General features: G+C 48.5%; 1 protein-coding gene across 2 annotated transcripts in view; it reads left to right on the forward strand.

Moving 5' to 3' along the window:
- The window catches only part of SRPRA (SRP receptor subunit alpha), a 1,746,362-nt gene that overhangs the window by 81,684 nt on the left and 1,641,235 nt on the right, over nucleotides 1–23,443 (forward strand). The window lies entirely within an intron of this gene.

The raw sequence follows: 23,443 nt of genomic DNA on the forward strand, positions 1-23,443 counted from the left end.
CGCGGTACGGAAAGGAGGTCCTTGCCTCCTGATCGGAGGGTTCGCGAAGGAGTGTAACTGACCAGTTTATCCGCCAGATATCTTGGCCCCATTTTATTTAAGGCTTCAAACACCATACAGCTGATTTTCAATTTTATTCTTTTGCGTATGGGCAACCAGTGTAGTTTGCGAAGCAGGGGGAGTGAGGGTGTTCTGGGGGAGCACTAGTTACTAGGCGGGCAGCCGTATTCTGGACCACCTGTAGGCTGCTCAGGGAGGTTTCCTTTGCAGAGATCAGCAGGGCTTTGCTGTAGTTCAGGCGGCTTAGAATCAGAGCATGCACCAGGGTCTTGCGTGTGGAAGAGGGGAGGAAATGAAAGACTTTACGAAGCCGGCTGAGTGCATGGAAGCATGCCCGCTTGGTAGCCGCAACATGCTTATCCAGGTTTAGTTTATCTGTTAGGACCCCAAGATTCTTAACCACTGTTTTTGGGGATGGTGCTGGTCCCAGTTCCTCAGGCCACCAGTTGGGTGACCAGCATGTTATTGCATCTTTGAATAGCATTATGATAGACTACTAGCTGCGGACTCCTTAATGTAGAATAGATACCCTAGCCATACTCGGAAGGGAGGAGGGCCTGCGAGAGAGTCTCCCAGCAGGAGAGACACAGGGCCCCAGTAGGGGACAGGCCACAAGAACAAGAAGGAAAAGGCCAGGATATCCTAAGCCCAACCAAGGCAGAGCGCACAACACCCCGCAGGGGTAGACAGTGCTCTAAAAACCCCAAGGAACACAAGGGCCACCTCAAACCCAGTGAGAAGAGGTAGACCAGAGGCAGGGCCCACCGTAAGAAACACATGCACAGAGAGAGAAAAGGGGCTGAATACACCTTGGCCGCAAGCAGCGGGTAACGCCAGAACATCTCCACCAACAGCACAGGTGGAAGAAGAAAGCACCAGTGCGCAAAGCCCCAGTGGAACCAGAGGCAGGGGCGCAAGGGAATACATCAAGATCACAACAGTGGAGTAGAACAAGAAGCCCTGCACGAGCATGCGCCGCCAGCAACCGGCAACACTACGGGACCGGACACCCAGGATAAGGCAGACGCCTGCTGAAGGCAGATGCCAGGGAGGGCCAGGACACACCCCAAGGGAGGGGGCTGGGCCAGAAAAGAAAACGCACACAGACACACCCAGATGCACACAGACACCCCCCCCACCCCCAAAAGTGCGGAACCGCCACAACACGATGCCCCATACAGCAGACCGGCCGAGCGACAAGGAGAAACACGGACCCAGCGCAAGCTGCGCCAAGACAATTGGCAAGAAAGTTGCACCTGCGACATACTCTGACGGCACAGAGAGCAAGGAGCCCGAAAAGGGCGACCACACCTCCCCAGCACATGACAGACCTATGTAATAGCTACAGGTACCCCACATAGGGTAGGTTACGTCCCAAGAACCATGGGAAGACCTCTTAAGAAAAGAATTCTGCAGCAGAGGACAAAACAGAAAAACCTGCTGAAAAAATCCGCAGACGGCTTACCAAGTAGCCAAGAAAGAAGACACGGAAGGCCTAATCTCAGGCCCCACCGGGCTTACCAATAGCCAAAACCACAAGTCAAAAACGGGCCGGGCCAGCAGCCAACAGCACCAAGGGCCCAACAAAAGGACCCTAAGGCACACCAACCACACAGAACACACAACCGGGGCTACTCATTACAAGGCCCCATGAAAACAACGGGAGAACACCTCCCAAAACAGACAGGCATCCAGGTCGGGGAGGAGAAGGAGGAGGGCGAAGCCCTTTAAGAAACCTCTGAATGGCAGAATCCCTGGGGCGTGGAAGAAAAGAGCGCCATCAAAGGAAAGGTCAACCAGCCGTTCTCTAACGTTCTCAGGGAATATACTATCCCGTAGCCAGGCATGGCGACAAAGGGCCACCGAAGAAGCCATGGTACAACCAAGCACCTCCGAAACGTCCAGAGCCGAGCGAAGAATAAATGCCGCCAGCTCCCGGCCATCCAGCACATGGTGCCGCAGATCAACACAGACACCCTCCTGAGAAGCAGAAGACATAAGGGACTCTGCCGAATCCCATAAGCAAGAAGTGGCTCTAGCCAATACACAGAGTGTTAAGGGCCCACAAAGCAGCACTGGAGGAGGCGAAGATATTGCGCCCCCAGGAATCTAAGCAGCGGGCCTCCCGTGACGGGGGAGACCACACCGATGGCAGGGAGGGAAAAGCAGTCTGTAAAAGGGGGGCCCTGGTAGAAGGGTGGAGGAAAAGACTGACAGGATCATGCGGAGCAGGACGGTGGCAGTGCAGAAGGGGCCAGGGCACCGGTTCCCCCGTGGCAGGATGCCCACAGGCCCCCAAAAGAGAAGTGTGGAGTGAAGCCTCAAAGGGAAGAAGCAGCTCCCGACCACCAGAACCCTGATGGAGAACCTTCAGCAGATTATCCGTGAGGAAATGGGCAGCTGTCGCCCATGCGCAAGATGCCCGCAGCTGTGGAAACAGCCAGAGCGAAGGCAGCACTCGCCTCCATAGGGCCCCGCAGCGGGGAAAGCAGTTCCTCCGTGGGCGACTGCTGCAAGCTAAGGCGACCGTACCCCAGCCCAACTGGAGGAAGGAAAGGCCAAGCTCGGAAAGAGAGAGGGGGACCGATGAATGGGAAACCTGCGGTACCTCCAGCGAAGACTGCGAGTGCAGTGACAGCGAAGAGCCGTCCTTGGAAGACGCCGGGGAAAAAAGCCACGAGACGGCAACCTGTCTCCGGAGAAGATGTAACAAACAGCTGCCGAACCTCTGGAGAAGAGGGGGCGTCCAAAGACGAATCAACGACCCGACGCCCGCACGGCGCCGTAGAGTCTGCCACTGGCATCAGGTTAACGTCAACCGGCGCCAAGGGGGACGCCGGAACGACCTCCGCCACAACACACAGGAGACCGAGACCGGGGCTGGGTCGGAGCCGGGGCGGCTAAGGAACGGCGCCGAAAATGCATCGACTCGACCTCAACGAGGGGGGCCCGGGGACACGCCCGACCCCTAGCCGGCCCCCGTGGCACCGTCTGGGCCAGCAGCTGCGGCACCTGAGCAGCATCATCTCTGCCTTGGACAAGGCCGCAGCCTGCCCAGGGGACCGAGGGGGACTTGAGGACCCGCCCGGCAACCTCCCGCTACACCACAGGGACCCCCGCAGGGGTTTGCGGAGAGGCAGAGGCGCTGTGGTCCAAAGGAGGGAACCCCGAAGGACCGCACCCCGACGGCACCACATCTTCAGAACCTGGAGCCGAACCTGTCGGAGCCGGCGACGCCGCTGAAGTCCCCGCATGCGGCAAGGGATCCGCAGCCGTCCCAGGAAGAGAAGGAGAAGAGGGAAGAACCAAAGAGGCCTGCAAGGCCGCCACATAGGCCTCCATCTGGGCTCTGGTCGCCCCTGCGCTGGGGAACGGTGTATAGGGTGGCGACGCGTGGGGCCACACCACCCGCGGAGAACCCACGCCCCCAACAGGTCGGGGACCGGACCTCTGGGACAAACTGCGACACTTACCCACTGGTGAGCGGTGCCCTTACGGCCTGGGAGAGGGACGATGTCAGAGACTAAAGTAGCGGTTCTTGAAGCCTTCCATGGGAGACGGGCATGGTGAGGACGCTGATCTGGACATGCGTGCCGAAAGGAGTTTCATCCTGCGCTCCCGCAGGGCCTTCAGCTGCATTTGCTGACATGCCTCGCAGTCCGTGGAGTCGTGGTGCTCCCCCAAACACCACATACAGATGGTGTGAGGATCCGTCTCCAACATCTGGCACGCGCAAGATGAGCACGACTTGAAGTCCGAAGGCATTCGCACATTGTTCTCAAGAAAACGCTGAAAGCGGAAAAAGAAGGCCTGAAACAGGCCAGGAACGCAATCAGGATCCACGTTGCACGTGGAAAAGAAGAAAACTGACGTCAGCGCGCTGGGGTGGGGCTTATGTGACCTCGTTGACATCACTCCAGCGGAGGACTTCGGGGCGGAGTCGCGAGGTGCTGCCCCTGGCGCGCAGAGATGCTGGGCAAGAACGTTTTCCGAGTCCAGTCTCACGCCTGGGGATAATTCTGCGTTAAGGAATCTGCGGCTAGTAGTCTCTATCGGATACCTTTTATACGATTTAATAAAACCTGACTTTTCGGTTAGACATTGGACACAAACATACCAATAGCTTACGTTCACTACAATGAGACATGATCGATTCAAAACACTTACAGACACGTGTAAACATACGCTTCGCAACTTGGTGATCCGTGTTATAGCGGGTCAATGCGCGTACACCGACTTAACCTTTAATGAAGGCAAAACGGTACCAATCTCATACAAATCACACTTGTACACAAACGCAGAAATGCGTTTCACTTTAACAGAAAAAAATCCTGACAGCAGTTCAGACCGCTGTAGCAAGAGAAAGAGCACTGGCTCAGGGGAAAAGCATAATTGTCGTAACCCCGGTACCGGGTTTAGAAGCTGTTACGAAGGCTAGCATTCCGAATGCGAAAGCCTTACATCCGAGATGGATACAATGGGCTAATTCTTTTACTGCAACCGACTTTGAAAACAGATTTGATCCAAGTTTAAAAACCCAAGCAGTCCTTCAATATGAACAAGAATATCCTCTACCTAATGAAATATTTCCTCTAGATCAGTATGAATATATTTACACTGACGGATCTGTGCAACCGGCCATAGGAAGTAAGCAACAATACAGCGCAGCATGCACAATCATTAAAGGTCGCATGCGGGATGGCAAGTTCCGCACAAGCTGCACTAAAATGCAATCTCTAGGAGACTGCACGGCACAGTTGGCAGTTAAAAGCATTACTACTGGCACTAGTGAATACGGATCACGACTTCCCCACACTAATCGTGGGTGATTCCTTTTACTCTGTGCAATCGCATAATGAATACTTATATTATTGGGAGCAAAACGGGTTAAAAGATGCAAGAGGTGGCACAATTAATCATTAAATGCTATGGGAACAGGTAGTAGAGTTGAAAAACGAGCTACCAAGGGCTCACGTGATTCATACACTGAGTCATCAACGTGATGGCGTTCACGTTGAAGGGAATTAATTGGCTGATGAAGCTGCGAGGGGGGGTGGGATGTACGTACGGCCTCCGTAGGTGCAGTCACTCATTCAAAAAAGAGGATAGACGGTGAGATTATGGTCGCTGACATTGCTCCACGCAAAGGCAGCTCAGCAGTACCAAAGAAATTTCCACTCAAATACTCCTCCTACAAGTTAGATGCAAGCAACATTCCATATGCTCAGATTCCTGAAGTGAGGGATAGAGTAATACCAAATATGGATTATTTCCTTGTTGAAACAGCGCTATTGGTGGCCAGGTCTAGCAAAACAAACTACAGAATATGTCCTGAAATGTGACATCTGCCAACAGATGAAAGGCTCTACAGTAACATGCCTGGCACAGACACCATTATTATAATCTGACAAACTTCTCGCTTGTGTTTATCTGGACCACTGTGGCCCTTTACAATCTGATGGGGCTTACGAGTATATCTTGGTGGCAGTGGATTCTTGCTCCAGATTCCTATGGGTTTGGCCTCAGCGCTTGTCTGACACTCGCACTGTTATAAAAGATTTGCGAGTCTTCATAGGGACATACGCAGTTGGCACATTCCATTCTGACCATGGCCTGGCGTTTAGCTCTCTGGCTTACAAAGAGGCCATGGAACGTATGGGAGTAGCATTGCGGTACTCCTCTCCGTACCATCCTGAGGGAAATTCGGTTGTGGAGAGGAAAAACCGGGACATAAAGCAATCTTTCACAGCTAGCGTATGAGGCAAGGGCAGTAGTTGGGTCAATCATTTATATGGGGTTCAGAGAGCACTCAAGAATCAGCCAAGAAGTTCTCTAGGGGGTGCCACTCCATATGAGGTCCTATTTGGGACGAGAATGTGGGTACCTGATCTTGATTGCGAAAGCACGGTGGCGGATGAGAAACCATTTGATATCCATGATCGTTTGGCTGTTTTACAGGATCTAAATGAATCCAGGACACAACAGAGTAACGTCCACTAAAAACAGACCGCCACTGGGGAAGTCAAGGCAGTCACGGCAAGACTTGTCTGGATCTCAAACGTGTGGATCTGGTCAGAGAGAAGATAGCGGACAAAAAAGAATTTGGACCATTCTACAGAAAACCTGTCCCGGTCCTAGCAATTCAAGGAACAAGAACTGTACTTTTGCCGCCTCTCGCTGGGAAAAAGGAGAAAAGATTTGTCTCAATCGACTTGAACCACACTATGTGGCCAATACTAAGCAGTAGGCCTCGTTGACTCCACAGTAGCAGACGCAATCCTCTTGCTACAATCCAAGAAGTTCAAACAGAGAGCCTCCTGTGCGGAATGCAGGACTATGCAACAATGCTATGGAACTCGTTCCCCTTGAACTCGAAGTACAGCTTCAAAACCAAAGTTAAAATAATTCACAAGTTTCAATCAGACCTAATACAGATGTCTACATCAACATGCCTCGACAAGAGCAAAATAAGATTGCAACTAACCCTGATGCAATTGCAACAATTGATCGAACTGCTTCTGGCTACTTCATGAACTGTGATACGTTTTCCTTGGATCCAAGTGAACAGGAAACAACGTCAGCCAAACAAACATACAAGCAACAAATCAAGAACTTTCTTCAAAAGACATTCCTGGTATCACCTTGGGTAGAACTCTGGGTATCTACTGGGATCCTATTTTTCTTTTCTGGCTAGGCTTAGTTATAACTTTTAGCATGTTTATTAATGGAAGATACCTCCAGCAAAGCTCTACAGATCAAAAGGTCAACTTGATTTTAAAGCCACATCAATCATCACACTGTCATCAGTGAACATCACAGCAGTTCCTATACCGGATGGTATAGTATGGGACCAGGTTAATTTCGACTTATTCGACCGACCGCACTTTTAAAACTATCATGTATTTAAAATTTCATTAAGTGATATCATTACCTCCAATACATTTTCTGACGATTGGGGCACGGAAACTGTTAATAACGTGTTGTCTGATTTAGAAAAAACTGCAGCATTTTCTAATACTGAAATGTTAGAAGGTTCTTCAGAATATAACACTTTGTACTGTTACCAACATTATGGTCATAGTTTTTTACACAAATCAATAACCCCTAGAAATGTTCTTTAGTACTATCAATGGGAACATTGCCCTACACCACCAAAGAGTAGTTTGCAAACATCTGCATAACATTTTCATATTTTTCAGGGTTTAACACCACTGACCCGACCTCATTTTATTATAAGGTTACACCGACATCGGCACCGAAAATTATGCTGACTAACACCAAACAGATTTACTCTGCTTCCTTTATTGCCCAACTGACTGAACAGGGTTTTGACCTATGGAAGGACACAATAGACTTAAAAACAGTCTGGGGTTCTAGGGACAAGCAAGTCCAGGGAACAGAAGCGCTATTTAGAGCATGCCTCATTCCACAGCAGATGATATTTCTAAATAACACTGCAACAGACATCCTGCTTGGACTAGCCAAGAACAAGGACATGAACACACCTCGGCTTCCAACACCATCACGGATGGAGGGGTGGCAGAATTCTACATCACAGGAAGGAGCAACAGTAGATGACATAATACAGTACAATAGAACAGACCCTAATTGGAAAGAATGGTAGGTTTGGTCCTTAGACACGAACAGATGTCGTGAAAGATTCTTGGGTATTACCAAAGGGTTTAATATCCACAGGCCAGAACCACGTTATGTACAAAGAGAACACCCAGGGGTAGTGACATCCTATAGTGTTGGGAAGTTGTTCCTTGATTGGCTAGAAACCTCAACACTCACAGAAGTGAAACAACACTTATCCTTACTCTCACAGGACATGGATCTTGTGGATTTTCTACAAGGTCCCAGGAAACATCGTCAAAAGCGCTTCATGTATGCTGGCATCTATGCCGCCTACAATGAAATCTGTACATTTCCCAACAAGAGGCCGTGGAAAGAATACGGGAAATAGACCGTATTAACTTAGAGAAATCTCTAGCTGTAGTGGATAATGGGTTAACAACTTTGACCTCCAGGATTTATTCTTTAGGCAACATTGTGTCTTCTGCGATAGACATACTAGAACAACATTTGGCCATATTACAACACTGGCAATCTCAGTTACGTTCTATTATGTTATTAAGCTGGATGCTGCAATCTTTGCGTGCAGGATGTGTGCCTTGGCGTTTTATCAACACTACGTCTCTGTTTTCTGAATATAATCTAACAGATAAACAGGTTGAAATAGCACAAAGGGGAGAAAAATATACAATGCTGCGTATTGAAAAACTGAATAGAATACCATTTACATTGGGGGAATCACCATCTACTGAATGGATAGTCCATGGCCATATAACCCCACCGGTCACTACTTTTCAGTTTCAATATTGCCTTGAGCAGAGGCAGGCAGGCAGATGTGAAAAAATGGGTAAGGAATACATTAAGGAATCCTGGGAATTACTATATAGATTTCGATGCCGGAGTAGGGATTGTGAAGTGTTTCTTAGTGGTATAAATTGCAAGAACGCTTAAAACGGTTCTCATGTGCCAGGACATTTCATTGCACAGATAATGTAATGGTTTGGTAGCAAACTTACATTTCAACATGAAAGGGACTGCAGCTGCCGTGATTACAACGGTATTAGAGTTGCTCTCTTATGGAAGATACTTGATGCTGAATGATCAAGGTTGCTGCGGTATGCTTACGGGTATTGCCTATCAGGTCACTGTGAACTCCAGGGTTACTTGCTGTATGCAAGTATTGTTCCCCCCAACAGGTACAGTCAGGGAGGCGCCGCTATGGCCTTCGTTGACGGTTTCTTTTATACAGTTTAATACTTTGAGCAGACTGAAAGCCTTGGTTTTACAAGAAACCGTATCCTTAACCTCCGCTCGAGAGACCTTTGATCGTCAAGTCGCAAGGACCTCGACCGAGATACAGGCACTTATACTTGCAAACTGCCCCATTCATTTCGCAGAAATGGTGGGTCGTATCTTTAACATGTCTGATACGAGTGGTATTGTACACCTATTTAAGACCATAGGGTCAGGATTTCAGACTATCCTCTGAGTTATTTCAAATTTTATACACTCTGTATTTGCAAACATTTTTGGAGGGCTACCTCTAATCCTGCTTCAATAGCTGGAATCCTGATTGGGCCGTCCATTGCGTAGCAGGTAAATGACAATCACCGAGATGGCAAAAGCTCTCCTGGAGCGGAAATACCGTGAACGAATGGTACAACATCTGGGCGCGCCTTGCCTAAGGGAACTGAGCGCCTCTTGGTTCCTATCGTTTAGACCAGTCTGGATGGACTGCATCTTACCTGTGCTTCGATGCTTGTTTTGCTGTGACGAATAGGTGTTGGACCTTTGTGTGACACTAGCGACCGACATGCCTGCGGACTTAAACACAAGGCTGGAGCCCTTGAGGTCCCATGCTCGGCAATGTCCCCACCGTATTCCTATCCAACGACGGCATTCCTCGAGAACACACGGGTGCCTTTTACAACTGGGTTGAGCAGCAGCTCTACCACTAGCACCCAGGTATCGACTACAGCACCAGCTGCCTCTACACCAGTTGTTACAAGGTCCTTTCCCTGCGGCAGCAAGCAACAACCATGTTGCGTCTCCCAGCCAGGACATGTAATCTATAATTAGTTCATCATGTGCTGGGAAAGAATTTGGATTTTCCTTTAGGTTTCAAAATCAGCTAAATTTGGAGCGTTTCCTAGAAATGTACACTTTCGCTAGAAAAGCATGGCTTTCTAAAAAGCTTGTAGTGGTTCGAATTGTATAAACCAACTCATTCTGATGGATACATCTGCCAGTGGATTCCTCACCTTGTGAATATCCCCTGCACCAGCAACATTCGGAAACTTTTGTAGCAGTCCACGCCGATGAGGTCGAAGACGACGTCACAGAGACACGGCTCCGCTCGCGACTCCGCTAACGTCACCGGATCCATAAGAAGACCTTGTCGGCGTGATTACGTCAGTTCCCTTTTTTCCGCGCCATCGACGCTAACGGTTTTCGGGACTCTCTGTAGCTTTGGTTTGATACTTTGTTTTCTGCTGGTATCTCTCTTCTGCTTGTCTGCAGCTGATGTCAACGAAGAAGTCCGGTTTTAAGCCTTGCACGGGGTGCGGTAAGCACATGTCGATAACTGATTCGCATGAATACTGTGTATGGTGCCTTTCATCGGACCACGATGTCGAAGGAAGTTCTTGCTGTCGCAAGATGAGCTCAAAGGCTCTGAAGGAGAGGGAAGCCAAATTATTAATCGCCGGGATGAAAAAGGAGAAGAGAGGTCGGAGAAGGTCGAGGTCAGCGTCGAAGTCGACTTCGGGACATGCTTCCAAGTCCAAGAAGCACAAGAAAAAGAAGAGGCATGGATCGCGACATCGCTCGGACAGGGATGCGGCTCTGCGATCGACCTCACCTTTTCGACGTCGTAAAGACAGTGTATCTCCTTCGCCTGTTTCTGTTCCTGATTCTCCTGTTGGCCTGTCATCGCCTGTTGCTTCACCGGAGCATTCTCCGGCTCCAGCCCCAGCTCCATCTCCGGCTCCGACTTTGTCTCCGGTTCCAATTGAAGAGCTTCCAGCTCCGGACGAGCCTTCGGCTCTGCAGATCCCACCGTTGGCACCGATCGGCCCGAGTCCGGTGATGCCTCACCCTGAGCCACATCCATCGTTTCCAGGCCCAGGTCAAGATCCAACGCATTATCTAAATGCTATGTATGGGGTTTTTTCCAGAGCCTTGTACCCCTCTGGTGCACCTTCGGGTCCCATGGGTCCTATGGCTTTCAGTTTGGGAGTTTCTCAAACGTACCCTCAGGCTCCCTTCATGCCATTTTTTCCGGCGACGCCGTCTTGGCATCTACCGGCGCCGAGGACATGGACGCCGCTTCGTTCTTCACCGGCACCGACTGTGCTTCGTTCGACACCGGCTGTTCCTTTGGACCTGCGCTCGACGCCGGCTCTGGCGCCGTCTGATTCGGTTACGGCGCCGTCTACTCCTGCTGAGCGGATCAGATCTAGGAGGGAGGCCCAAAGGGTACTGGAGGAACAGAGGTACCAGGTGGAAGAAGGTGAGCTGATGGAGTCGGACGATCTCTTTGAAGAATTGAAGGAGGCTAGTGGCCTGGACTTGTCGCCTGAATGAGAGATTACTCCTCCTGCTGATGCTCCTTCAAAGGATGTGGCTCCCTACCACTCTGTTATTAAAAAGGCGGCTGAGCTTCTGGATCTGCAGTTACCATCTGCAGAATTTAAACTAAACATCCTTACAGAGGTTCTACACTCTCCCTCCTCTGTATCGGAGCCTTTGCTTCCTTTTAATGACGCCATTAATGAGCTGGTAATGGAGGTATGGCGTAAGCCCTTCTCTGCTCCTGCCGTTTCTAAGGTTGTCGCAAGGAGGTATAGGGCTGCTCCTGGGGACCCAGACTTTTTCACATCCCATCCTTCTCCGGGGAGTCTGGTGGTTCAGGCTGCCTGTTCCACAAGATCTACAGGTGCTTTTCCCCAAGTCCCGAGTGACAGGGATGCAAAGAAGTTAGACCAGTCTGCTAAGAAAGTCTTCTCTTCTGCCAGTATGGCTTTAAAATCGATGAATGCCACCTGTCTTTTAGGCCGATGTATACATGCTCTTATGGATTCAGCAAAACTGGCCCCAAAACTGTCAGGGGAAGATAGACTGAACTTTAATGAGGTATTGTCAGACACCCAGGCGACTGCACGTCAGGTAATCCAAAGTGGCTTGGATACAGCTGATTCTGTCGCAAGGATTATGGGCTCTTCTGTTGCCACAAGGAGGAGTGCTTGGCTCAAGTCATTCGAGTTCTTCCCTGATGTGCAGGCAACGCTCCTGGACTTGCCTTTTGATGGCTCTTGTCTTTTTGGCAAGAGAGTGGATGCTGCGCTCGAAAGATTTAAAGAGAGTAAGGCCATGGCCAAATCTTTGGGCCTGCAAACTCAGCCTAGGGGTTCGTTCAGAAGGTACAGGGGCTTCGGAAGGTCATCCTTTCGTACATACAGACAGCCCCAGCAGCAACAGCAGCAGCAGAACACTCTGTATAAGAGCTACAGAGGCAGTCAGAGGTCGTACTCGAGGCCAACAGCTCTCCTCCTCCGCCCCTCTCACCACTGCAAAGCAGCCCTAGATCCACCATTCTGGATCATGCTGGTCCTGTGGGGGCCAGCTTACCCATTTTCTACAAGATTGAGAATCGGTTACTATAGACCATGGATACTCACAAACTTTCTCTCGGTCCGAATTTAAAATGTGGTTTGTGGCCGAGGGCCGCACCGGTGGGGGCGGGGTCATTGGGGGCGTGGCTAGAGGGGGGGAAAAATCTCTCCCGTTTCAAAACATTACTAGACAATGCTGTATTTCCAAAGCAGATGTAACTACATGCAGCACATGTTTATAATATTTTTTTTATTAGCAGACAATAACAATCTTAAGTGGGATTGCATGGCAATTTGCAGCAACCGGATATTCAGCACATGCCCAGTGCAGCAAAGGCTTCAGAGTCCCAAAAATAGGTATGTTAAAGACAAACACTACGAACTTATTTTACATTTCATGTCACCAATTAGTTTTCTGTAATCTGGTACCAAGTTGGAAACTGCAAGCCTTAAGAGCTGCTCCAGATGTATGTCCGTGAGCTTATTTCTGAGTTTGCTCTTCAACAGCCCAATTGTGGAAAATGAACATTCGCAAGCATATGTTGACCCAAACATACATAATACCTTCTGGGCCACTGTAAAAAGAAGAGGAAACTTGTCAGGGGGCACAATTTTCTAGAATTCTTCCGGTGCTTGCCCCAAAAAAGATGCTTTGAGGGCTGAATTGTTCTGCATGTCAATGAGCTCTAGTTCTGCTTGAGCCCTTTCCATGTCAATAAGGGTAACAACATCAAGATTTCGTGCACTTGCCATCCAGGGGTTTTCAACCAGCCTGAACAGAGGGGTGAGGGCTCTGAATTGCGAAAATCGCCGTTTGATCTCCCCAGAAATTTCCTCAAGACATGCACCAAGGTCGAGGTTTGCAAGAATTTCTTGTACATCTGGAAACCTCTGCATCACAGCCCACAGTTTTGGAAAGTGGGTGAAGTCACTATCATCCAGTTGTGCTTTGAACAGCACAAACTTACTTTCAAAAGCATAAATACCATTCATGAGGGAGCACACAAGCTGTTGTTTACCTTGCAGGGTCAAATTGAGAGCATTAAAATGTGTGAAAAGATCTGAAAGAAAATGGAGCATAACAAGCCATTTCACATCCGTTAGTTCTGGGAACGATTGGCCTCTACTGTTCACAAAGAGTTCAATTTCAGGAAGCAATGCGATGAACCACTCCAGAACCTTCCCTTTTCTTAGCCAACGCACGTCAGTGTGCATCAAGACATCGGTATGTTCCACTTCAGATTCCTGCAGCATTGCTTTAAAAAGTCTATGGTTCAGAGCTTTAGCACGGATAAGATTAACAATTTTCACTGCACCTTTTAGGACATTATTCAGTTCTCCATGCTTTAATTTTGCACACAACACTTCCTGGTGAATAATGCAGTGGTAGTCTATCACAGTCTGTCCTATGAGCTTCTTTTTAAGCATAGATACGAAGCCTCTGTCATGGCCTACCATGGCAGGAGCCCCATCCGTTGTTATGCTGACAAGCGTGTTCAGTGGTATGTCATTTGTTTTAAAGTAGTTGCACATGCTGTCCAGTACATCTTCTCCTCTTGTGTGCCCTAGCAGTGGTAGAAGGCACAGGCGCTCTTCTTTGGGATGAAGCGATTGGTCCAGATACCTCACCCAAACTAATAACTGGGCCACATCGCCTATGTCTGTGGACTCATCCATGGCAATGCTGAAGAACGGTGACTCTCTCACTGCTTTGATCACCTGCTCCTGGACGTTTTGTCCCATTGCCTCTATTCTGCGTGCACACGTGGAATCCGATAGCTGCAATGCACTGATTTCCTTTAAAATGCTGCCTTTATTACTGTAGTTGTCAAATAAAATTCATCAGCTCTGCATCTGAGAATGGTTTTTTATGTTTGGCAAGCAAGTAGCATATTTTGAAAGACGCTTCTGTTACCGCCTCAGATTCCTTCATCTGGCAAAGGAATATCTTCTGCTGGGATAGAAGAGCTTGCTTCAACAATGCCACTTTTGCAGAACGCAGGTTTGAGTTCAGTGGGAAGTTCGCAGTGTATCCAGAGTGCCGTGTTTTGTAGTGCCGTTCCAGGTTATACCTCTTAAGAACATTTACTTTCTCTTTGCAAAGGAAACAGGTGACTTTTTCTTGACATTCTACAAACAAGTACTCTTCTTCCCATGCTTCCTGGAAGGTCCTGCGTTCGCTCTGTATCGATCTGGGTCGTTTGCAAGGCTTGGAAACTGGACTGTAGGCCATTGCGGAGATCTCCAGCTAGTTTGTTATTATGCAACAAGTAACAAGGACCAGGAATCAGAATTTCCACCGGATGACCGACACCGCCCCACGAACAATGGACCGATGGACCGACACGACCGATGGACCGACCGACACGCCACACGACCGCTGGACAGACACCACGTCACAGCTGATGGACCTACACCACTTTTCGCAATAGATCTGTGAGCAACAGCAAAGTAATGTTTTGTTTAAACATCGGTTTATGCATGAAATGTGTCACTCAATAGGGATTTGAAATAAATGGCATGCACACACACGTATATACAAGCACAAGTTCACCCATAGGTATCTTGGCGCTGAATAACAGATGTTTATTGCTACCCAACTCATTTTATCGACCTCCGATGGATGAAAGGCACGACCCGCCAGGATTTGAACCTGTGACCATGAGGTAGAACACAGGCCCCTGCTTCGAACGCATTAGTCCACTGCGCTACCAGACCCGGCCTGCACACAGTACAATGATACAGAGTAGAAACACATATGAAAGGAGCTAATCTGGACAGCGCTATTTGGTGTGGAGCAGCTGTCAAACTAAAGGAATCTGAAAGGCTCAGATACAATGGTCAAGCCTGTAGAGGGGGGCTGGGGAGGGGCCAGGTTTCAGGTGGGGGGGTAGTAGAGCGGGCGGAGAATCAGAGGGCGGGAATAACCAGAAGATTGGGCCAGTGGGCAAAGTCAGTAAAATAACTGAGCTGAGTAAAAGGCAAGAGGCGAAAAAGCAAAACAAAGCCTCATTAACAAGCGAATGGTCTTTTTAAAGACCTGTGAAGTACTCGGGGCGGCTGCTCAGCCCGGGCTGCCACACGGGGGGTGGGGTTGTATGCACTGCCAGCAACCTGCCAGCAACCTGCCAGGCCACTGCACAACACTTGCATCACCCTCTCTCTGCCTGCCACTGCGCTCAATGCTTCTGAAAGGTAAGGAAAACAAGCATTTGCAATGCAATAGGTCTCGCTTTTACGCGAGTTTAAGCTATTGGCATTGTAAATGACAATGCCTTTTTTTATGTTTTAAAAATGAAAACAAAAATGAAAGGCATTGTCATTTGCAATGTCAATAGCTCAAACTCGCGTAAATGCAAGACCTTTTGCATTGCAGATGCTCGTTTACTCTGGCATCAAGGGTCGCTGTCTGGAGTCTGAACCCGCACCCTCCTGTCTCTTTTCATGGAAGCAGTTTCTGCTGCCACAATGCATCAAATATTAAAAATGTATTGCGACGTTTAGGGAAGCCCGAGTCCAAACAGTGTTTCATTTAAAAAAGGCAGCAAAGAAAAAATATCCAAGACAATTGTCATTAGAGCTCACTAGGATTCACACTAAAAATCTGGTTAGTTGGAGCATTGGGCTAAAATATGCGTGTTTTGATCTGATGTATATACATTTTCACTTTAAGCATAACCATGCACACGGGGGGTGGGGTTGTATGCACTGCCAGTAACCTGCCAGGCCACTGCACAACACTTGCATCACCCTCTCTCTGCCTGCCACTGCGCTCAATGCTTCTGAAAGGTAAGGAAAAAAACGTGCAGTAGATGATATTACTTTCCCTTGAACTGAAGCACAAGGTATGATGGAGCGATGCACTTTAATCATGTCCTGGGGTGATGGAGCCATTTCTAGAAGCATGCACAGGAAATGCTAGAACTGTGACTTCCAGCGGAACTTGGGTGAGAATGCATCAGCCTGTGCTCTTATTCTTCACATGGGAGACGGAGCTGCAACCATAAATGATGCGTGAGACATTGAGCCGTGGACCAGAGCTATGCACGGGAGTGATGGTGTTGTGCCCTCCGGTCATACACCGAGGTGACGAGGGCATGCCCATAAATAATGCGTGAGAGATGGAGCCGTGCACCAGAGCTAGGCCTGGGAGTGATAGTGTTGTGCCTCTGGCCTGCTCATACACTGTGGAGATGAGGGCATGGCCATAAATGATACATGCAACATGGAGTCATAAACAGTGGCCATGAGTAGGGAGATTGAACGGTGTCCTGTAGGCAACTACTGCAGAACTGGAGCCGTGAGTAGTGCCACACTCAGTGCATAATGTGTATTGTGGGTAGTGCCGTATTTAGAGGTATTATTGAGTATTGAAGAAAGCGTTGATATGGGTTGCTGAAAACAATGTTTGCTTTGAATCCAAATTTGGCATTTTGCAGGCAAAGTTGTGTATTAACGGTAGGGTTACTGAGACAGGGCGTTGGGTATTGATGACAGCGACACACACTGGAAGCAGTGCTGGATTTTAAAGACATCTTGGGCCTTTGAATGGGGGTCAGCACTGGGTTGTTGACGACGGAATTGGGTTTTTATAAAGATGAGGTATGCGCTGGGAACACAGTTATTTTATGAAGATAGCATTCAGTATTGAAACTTGTCCTGAGTTTTGAAAGCAAGTTGGGTGTTTAAGACAAATCTGAATTGGGCTTTGGGCATTCGAGGTAGCACCGGGCATTAGAGGCAGCATCCTGTTTATAGTATACATAGCAACCTGCCAGTCCACTGCACAACACTTGCATCAGTGGAGAAGTGTGGCTCAAAGGTTAGAGCGGCAGACCCTGATGCAGAAGTCTGGCCTGGACCAGGGTTCAATTCCCGCCCTGGCGGCTCTTGGACTTAAATTCCCCGGACCTGTTAATTCTCGCCTCGGTGCCTATTCTAATCATGGGTCCCACTCTGCAACTCTGGGCAATAGCTTGCTTAATCTCCACAATGGCCCCCATAGCGCAAAGTATGCCTGGCTTTCACCTTGGGGTGCCCAGGAGTGGACATCTCATAGGAAAAACCAGGAAGGGTTCCACAGCGGTATGAGTACAAGTGCCGGGATGCCTCCGGGTAGCTGCGCGCTATACAAATACTTCACATTTACATTGACATTTACATCACCCTCTCTCTGCCTGCCACTGCACTCAATGCTTCTGAAAGGTAAGTGAAAAAAACTTGCATTTTGCGTTTCAAATGTCGGATCCTGCAGCAGCACACTTCCAACGCCCATACATGACAGTAACCCGATTAAAGGCCCCATTCTCCCAATTTTTTTATTTTAATTTTTTTTTTAAATCTCCCACTTTGCTCTTCTGAAATGTTGGCATGTATGGATACATGAGGAGAAAATTACTAATGGGCATGTTACAAAAGCAAACGTTACGTTACATGACCCATAGTGCCACCGTTACACTTACCTGTAGTTAAAGTGACGCTGAAGGTTTTCCAGCTGCAGTGAAGATTCCCCAGGGCTGCGAGGACGTCGACGTCGTCACCACGGACACAGGAAGCTTCTTAGAAGGTCCTTTAAAAGTCAGCTGTACAAGCGCTAGTTACAGCTGACTTTTTAAAGGGCATGTGCTTCGTGCCGGGTGTGACGTCACAGAGGCGCTGGCCAATCAGAGGCAAGCGTAAGCAAAGAAGATGGTCGCAGGAGCAAACGTTGTGAACACATATTGAATACGTATTCACTAGGTATGCTCCTGCGGCCATCTTCCCTGTTTCGTATCAATAAGGACTCGTACAGCAACAAGGTCCGCGGGACGCCAATGAAGGCCGGGCGGGCCGCCAGTGGCCCGCGGGCCGTACTATGAGTACCCTTGCTATAGACCTTTGGGTTCTAGATCTTGTAGAAAATGGGTACGCCCTTCCCTTTCGGGAATTCCCTCCAAATTACCCTCCTTGCCAAGGTGTTTGCTCGGAGGACCACCTTCTTCTCCTGCAGGAGGAAGTCCTGACATTACTAAAAAAAAAAGGTGCGCTAGAGGTGGTTCCAGAGCGGGAAAGGGGTCAGGGATGCTACTCCCGGTATTTCCTGATTACGAAAAAGGACGGCAGATTGCGTCCAATCCTGGACCTCAGGATCTTGAATCTTTTTTTTAAGCAAGAGAAGTTCAAGATGCTCACCCTTGCGCAGGTTCTTCAAGCGCTGCATTAGGAGGACTGGATGGTGTTGATCGACTTGCAGGGTGCGTATTTCCACAGCCCCATCCTGAAGTTGCACGGGAAGTATCTCCGGTTTACGGTAGGGTCTCAACATTATCAGTTTGCGGTCCTCCCGTTTGGTCTTACTACTGCACCTCGAGTCTTCACCAAGGTGATGGCAGTGGTGGCAGCCCATCTCCGAAGGTCGGGGATTTCAGTTTTCCCCTATTTGGACGACTGGCTGATCAAAGCAGAGTCTCCAGAGAGGGTGCTTCATCATCTGCAGGATACAACTCAGCTGTTGTACAAATTGGGTTTTTTGATAAATGTACCCAAATCTCACCTGGTGCCCTCTCAGCGCAACCTGTTCATAGTGGTGGTACTGGACACTACTGTGTGTCGGGCATTCCCACCTCCTCAAAGGATTCTCGACATACAGGAAATGATTCCCTTGTTTTACGATGGAGCGGTCGTTCCAGTCCTGAAGGTCCTTCGTCTGCTCTGTCTGTTCGCCTCTTGCATTCTATTGGTCAACCATGCACGCTGGCACATGAGGGCGCTCCAGTGGTGCCTCCGCAGGCAGTGGTATCAGCACAAAGGAGATCTCAGGGAGTCTGTGAGGATCTCCAGAGAAGCTGCGGCAGATCTGTCTTGGTGGAGCGTGGAGGGCAATCTGTCTCAAGGAAAGCCCTTCCATCTACCTTCATCGGTGGCCACAGTGATAACGGATGCATCCACTTTAGGGTGGGGTGCGCATCTGGGGGATCTGGAGATCAAGGGCCTTTGGTCTCCGGAGGAAAGGTTGCTTCACATCAACCTTCTGGAATTGCGGGCGATACGTTTGGCGCTCAAGGCCTTTCTCCCTTCCCTTTGCGGTCAGTCGGTTCAAGTCCTGACGGACAACACTACCGCAATGTGGTATGTAAACAAGCAGGGAGGAGTGGGGCCGCATTGTCTCTGCAAAGAGGCTCTGCGTCTCTGGTCCTGGGTTCAGGATCATCAGATTTGTCTGATGGCAATTCATCTGGCCGGAGTTCTGAACGTGCGTGCAGACAGTCTTAGTCGGCAGTTCTCCGCCGACCACGAGTGGAGGCTTCATCCGGAGGTGGTTCAAGGAAGGCCAGCTTCTGGAGGGCGACTGTCCCACGAAGGATGAGGGTCGCTGCAGTGTTATTGTCCGGATTGGATCCACTAAGCCTTGGCAACCGCAACCCACGCAAGATGAACAAATCAGCTACTGGTGCAGACCCACGAGGTCTGAGAGAGGTCTCCTTCGAGGAGACTGTAAAGCAGGCTTGGAGCAACCAGGGGAACTCTTAAAAGTAACAATTGTCCTCCGCTAGGGCCCACAAGTCGAGAGACAAGGGACCGCGGAAGGCAGCAATTTGGAGTGCGTAAAAGGGTGCCCACTGGCCACCGAAGTGAGCTAGGGCGCTGATCTTTGGCACAGTTGCTGCTGAGAGGTTGGCTCAATATTGGGCCAAAGCACAACTTCCCCACTGGTCAGGGTTGTGTGCTACGCAAGAGGTGACTGGTGTCCTGGGGTATTGGCGATCTCGGCACCCACGCGCTCCACGGTGCTCAGACTTGCTGGGCACGCTCACTGGCCTCTAGGATGCTAGGAAACCCACCTCAAGGTTGAGAGGAGTCGTTGATGTCCGAAGGAGCAGCGAAGTTCCAACCGGGTCACTTGCAGTGTTTCAGGTGCCTGCCAAGCAGGGGGGTAACTCCTTTACCCCAAGGGAGATTTCTTCAGTCAGATGGGCAGCAGCTCGTCGAAGGTCAAGTCTGTGAAGTCCAAGATTAATCTGATTCTCTGGGCACACGTTATTCACCTTTATCCACGAGATTAGGGGAGTGTCCAGATCAGTGTCCACCAATGGGAGTTGAGGCGGGAAAGGGTGGCTACACCCTCTCCCCTTTGTGTGTTTCCCGCCTGGGCGAGGGTCAGGATGCCCCTGAACCGGTTCCAGGCGGTGTATGCAGAATGTAGGCGCTGTAGCAGCATACGTGCAACTCTGAAAGGCGTCCTATGGTGCACCCACCCAGTTCCAATCCACATAGCCTGTCTGGGAAGGTGCTGGCACCTCCTTGCAACAGGATCCCTATTGTCCAGCTGCCGAGGCTGGGGTTTTGCCCAGCAACAGGCACCCAGAGTCGTGTGGGTGGCGAGTAGCATCCATTTTGTGATACGTGTGCACTTTTAAATTGGTGTCTAAATTCTGCCGTTTTTCCCATATCGCCCCTCTAGCAGGGGGGAATCATGCCCTCATGCCCATGACTGGACTGGGGGTATGATTCCTACATGTTTGACACCAGACACGATATGGTTCTGTAGGTTTGTCTGGGCAAGATTTGTTTCGTCTGATTTTTTTTGTGTGGAAGAAATTCCAATTCTGTACGGGTTTATCCAAAGTTGTATAGTCCTTTATTTGCACTCCATTCATGAGAGTGGGTTCGAAAAAAGAGAAGAGAATGACACAGCCAACACGTGTTTCGCCCCCTACAAGGCCATCCGGCCTGGGGCTTCCTCAGGGCTGTTCATACAGGATTCAGTGAAACGAATATGATAAAATACGTTAGTGTCGTGAGCATGTAAAAGGGTGGGGTGGAGGATAGGTAGGGCGGGGTTTTGTTAGAGAAGAGGAAAGAGAAAGCAAGAAAGGGGTAAAGGTTTAGGACAGGAGGGCGTACAGTTTACCAAGGTGTGTTAGTTAAAATGCGAGAGGGTGGGAAAGAGTTTGAGTAGGTGGTCGGATAAAGGTTTGTGGAAGAAAGAAAAAAAGGCGAAAGGTGGAAGTGCCACTTTTTTTTTTTTTTTTAAAGGGGAGTGTGGAGGTCGGGAAAGGTGGGGTTTTGGATATTAGAGTGAAATTTGGTTAGGCATTTACATATATTCGGATCATGTTAGATGGCATACATTTGCATTAAAGTGCACAACGATTTCATGGATGTTTATATAATACATTATTGTAGTTTTTTTTTAAAAAGGGAGGTGTCAACATTCAGCACAAAGTCATGCGGTCAAGATAAGTCATAGTGATAGTGAGTAATAGAGGATGAGTAACAGGAGGTTAACGGGAGAAGAAAAAAGGGACATTATACACATGGTTGTCAGACACATAATTGTAACACAAGGTTAAAGTAAGTAAAATCATATGGTCATAAAATACGTTCGAAAACAAGAAATAATTGTGTAAAACATGGTTATCATGAGGGTATAAATTGTGCCCGCGTAGGCAATTTGAAATAACGAGAGATTCGTAAAAGATTCAAAGCAATCCACATATTAAGATAGGGATATTGAATAGGTTTTAAGCAATACGGTAGGGTATGTGTATTGTCAGGAAAGAGCAAATGTGAGGGAGTAAGGACAGATAGCGATATCCACAATGCGCAAAATAATAATACAATCAGGTAAAGGTGTGACAAGATAAGAGAAATTGATATTTACAGTAGTATTTATTCCGGCATCAGGCACAGCAAGGTCCCAAAAATTAAGGGGAAAGGAAGTGACAATTAGTATACATAGCTTGTTTGTCGATCGACAACGAGGTGATCTTAGCCGTGTTGGTGATAGTCAAAGAAAAACGTTTTAGGATGGTAAGTGAGCAAGTCAAAAAGGTTGACAAGTTATTTTGGTTTAAAGTGATATCCATATTGTATTGAGGCGACGGTGGTTCATGAGTATGTTCATGCGTGATCATGCTAGTTGTGGATGTGGCTAAAGCCTGTAATAGGCATAGACATAAGCGGTCTCTAATACTGCATTGCTTCAACTCAGGTGAAGTTGTGTAGTGAGGCGACATTGAGAGATAAAGGAAATTAGAGAAAGGAAGTGCTCAAATTATTAAAATACGCATTGCTTCTACTTGGGTGAAGTTGTGAAATGAGGCGACGGTGAGAGATAAAAGATAAAGAAAGGAAGAGCTCATACGTAATCAATCCAGGGCGCGGGTGACTATATTGTAAACTGGTGGAACGAGTGTCTAACGTTCGTTATCTGGTTAAAGAGCGAAACGGAAGGTGTTCGATTGTGCTGTTGCACTTCTAATGACTATTTTAGGGAGTGTCGTAGAGGTATCATGTAGTCAGACGCTTACCGGGTAAATCCGTGTTGAGTACTATCAGCGATAAGGTTGGTTTTAGAACCAAAAGGATTCTGTTTGGGGGAGAAAGATCAGCATAGAATAACAAGTTTATAGGATAAACTTTAACGGATCAGGGGGGTTATGTCTTGGTCGTGACGGCGCTCACCTCAAATCTCTGGCATAATGCCTGTTCCAGTTGCTGTGTTCAGCTTCACGTTGGTGTAAGCCACGAACACAAAGCGGCCAATTAAGGGGCCGTGTGGGGTATCTTCCGGGTTGTGGCCCGGAAGGAGAAAAATTAGTATGATGAGGCGCCATATTGGACCGGGGAACGTATCCTATTGTGTAAAGAGGATAAGTTGAATCAATCGGAGAGAGTGGGTGTAGATGTTAAATGAGTGCAGAGAACCTGTTATGAATAGAAATAAAGTTTTTTGGATTCAATTTAAGACACGCGAGTTGTCTAAAAGGAGCAGCGTTGTGAGTATTTGGTGATTTTAGTTGATCCATTTCTGCAGTTCCACCTTTTGCCTTTTTTTCTTTCTTCCACAAACCTTTATCCGACCACCTACTCAAACTCTTTCCCACCCTTAATCCCATCTCTCGCATTTTAACTAACACACTTTTGTAAACTGTACGCCCTCCTGTCCTAAACCTTTACCCCTTTCTTTCTTTCTCTTTCCTCTTCTCTTCTTTAACAAAACCCCGCCCCACCTATCCTCCACCCCACCCTTTTACATGCTCATGACACTAACCGTATGTTATCATATTCGTTTCACTGAATCCTGTATGTACAGCCCTGAGGAAGCCCCAGTCCGGATGGCCTTGTAGGGGGTGAAACACGTGTTGGCTGTGTCATTCTCTGCTCTTTTTTCGAACCCACTCTCGTGAATGGAGTGCAAATAAATGACTATA

This window comes from Triturus cristatus, chromosome 3_1 (assembly GCF_964204655.1).
Source record: "Triturus cristatus chromosome 3_1, aTriCri1.1, whole genome shotgun sequence".
NCBI classification, from domain to species: domain Eukaryota; kingdom Metazoa; phylum Chordata; class Amphibia; order Caudata; family Salamandridae; genus Triturus; species Triturus cristatus.